This window comes from Myotis brandtii, unplaced genomic scaffold (assembly GCF_000412655.1).
Source record: "Myotis brandtii unplaced genomic scaffold, ASM41265v1 scaffold13, whole genome shotgun sequence".
NCBI lineage: Eukaryota > Metazoa > Chordata > Mammalia > Chiroptera > Vespertilionidae > Myotis > Myotis brandtii.
In genome coordinates this window covers 2,326,055-2,328,399 of record NW_005354595.1, presented here as the reverse complement: position 1 = coordinate 2,328,399, position 2,345 = coordinate 2,326,055, and the positions used below count along the sequence as shown (strand labels likewise).

General features: G+C 47.8%; 1 protein-coding gene across 1 annotated transcript in view; it reads right to left on the bottom strand.

The window, feature by feature from the left end:
* Nucleotides 1–2,345, bottom strand: part of EPB41L4B (erythrocyte membrane protein band 4.1 like 4B) — a gene marked incomplete at its 5' end in the record, with an annotated part of 112,829 nt that overhangs the window by 109,604 nt on the left and 880 nt on the right. The window lies entirely within an intron of this gene.

Here is a 2,345-nt window from a genome sequence, read left to right as displayed (position 1 = left end):
GCCACTCAGTATGTATGTGTGTGTGTGTGTGTGTGTGTGTGTATATATATATATCCTTTAATTCACATTTTATCAAGGACTGAGAAACCAGCAACTATCCACAGCAAAGGTTAAGAACTCACAGGTGTGCTAAGGGCCACAGCCCACCACCAGACAAGGGGGCTCCAGGCCTCTTCAGAAGAGGATCGCTGGAGAAGACAATTACAGTTGCTTCTTCCCTTATTACACACAACAATTGGGCTGTGGCTTGGCCAAGAAGTTGACTTGACATACTAAAAATGGTATTCTAAAAATGCACAAGGGATACTGGGTTGGAGATGCTATCATCTTAAGTGTCAAAGTCTCCACGAAGTCTTCCCAATTCCCCCAGGCTGTCCATCCCCAGCACCCTGTCTGGGTGAGCCTGTCATATCACCTAGCATCACTTAGGATAAAAGGACATGTTTCCCAAGAGCCCCAAGGCCACCTCTCATTCACCTTTCCGTCCACAGCTCAGCACTTGGCACATTGGAGACACCACTAAATGTTGACTGAACTGAAAACTGAGGTGCCCTGACACAGTCACACTGAGGTGGGCGCTGATTTCAAGGCAATTTCAGAACACAAGTGTCCAGACCAGGGCTAAAAAAATGGCTTGTGCCAATGCATAACCACTTTTAACATGCTTAACAAAGACATTCTTGAAGTTAACACCACTAGAGGGTTTTAATTACAAAGGAGCCATAGTTAGCTTGGCAAGTACCCGTGGAAGTGGCTGGAGACAGAAAATCCAGCTTAGGGGTATGGCGGTCAAAGGTAAATCCTATCTGTGCGCCAGGCAGCCATGCAACACCAGAGCCCAGGAGGCGGTAAAAATCCAGGGATGCAGAAGAGAATAATGGGGCCAAATGCCAAAACAACAGCATAAAAAAGCTTGGTGAAAAGGGTCTGAGGAAGGAGCACCTGTGCTACAAGTTCACGGGGAGCTGGCTGCTGGGTGCTAACCACGAAACTCCGAGAATGAATTACAAGAACTAAAACTCTGATCTGGGAAGACTAGCGTAGGAGACTGTGATGCGGTTCTGATATGCAATAAATCTTTAAGTCGGTGAGCCATGCTCACTGGTGATTTTTCTTCATCTTTCCTGCACTCCAGCTGCCTCACGTGACAAAAGCCAGCATCTTCTTTTTATTTGCATTTGGACAGTGTGTGTGTGTGTGTGTGTGTGTTTGTGTGTGTGTGTGTGTGTAAATAAAATTTGGGGTTCACTAAATCACATCCTAAAGCATTGCAACATCTGCCATCATAAGAAACCCTGGCGAGTGATTCTGTCAAACAGCCTTTTATAAAGTGAAGAAAGCTTTTAGGGTGCAAACTACCCTCCCCCCCACACCACCCCAAGAGCTCCACCAGGTGTAGTAAGTCAGCATTCCTGCCCCGACCTGTTCAGGTTTATTCACCACGAATGCACTTTACTCAGTTGGCATTATTCACCCCAGAAACACCACTTAAGCCTGTCGCACAAACCTGACAGAAGCAATACATTTTACAAACCGACCATCCCCAGGGAAGTTCCCAAGGAGAACATCCCTCTCCCAGATCAGAGATGCAAAATGCGCCACATCCTCTCCACACACAAGCTGCCCACTCCAGAGGCAGCTTGCCCCCCTCTGCACTCCTCCCGGCTGGTCAGGCCTCCTCTCCCAGCTAAATAAAAACCAAGGAGCCTCAATCCTGGGCGGCAGCAACATTTTAATGCTATTTTAGACAACAGCTCTAAAGCACCGGAATGTTGGCTCCTTTTCCATGAATAAAACAAAACAAAACCCAAAAGGGTATTATCATAACAAAATGATATCCTATGGAGAGCACTGTGAGCCATAAAAAATAAAACTGCCATAAACTGAAACTGTCTCAAAATTAAACCTACAGAGGGAAGCATTAAACCCCAAGCCAGGGAGGCTCTGATATTCCCATCTAAAACCCTTACATGTTCCTAGTTCTCGGGTGAAGTCCGACGAATTTCTCCCACCCGGAAAGGCCTAAATGCTTTTTTTTGGAAGTCCGGGAATGTTCTTTTTCTCCCTTGAAACCTTCGAGATGGTCTGTAATATTTATTCATCTAAAGCCCAATCACTGCCCTGTCCTCAGTCACACCCAAAGATCCCCAAAGGCACCATCTGCCGCAGCGCACGGTGCACAGTAGGCGCCCCTTTAATGTGCAGATTTGATTTGATCAGATCTGGCCCCTGGGCTAGAAAGACGCGTTGGTAGCTGGACGCCCGGGTGGGGGAGGATAGCAGCGCCGGCCTAGCTCCCTTCTGGAGGGAGGCGGGGTGCAACCACCTGTGGGCGGGTGGCCGGG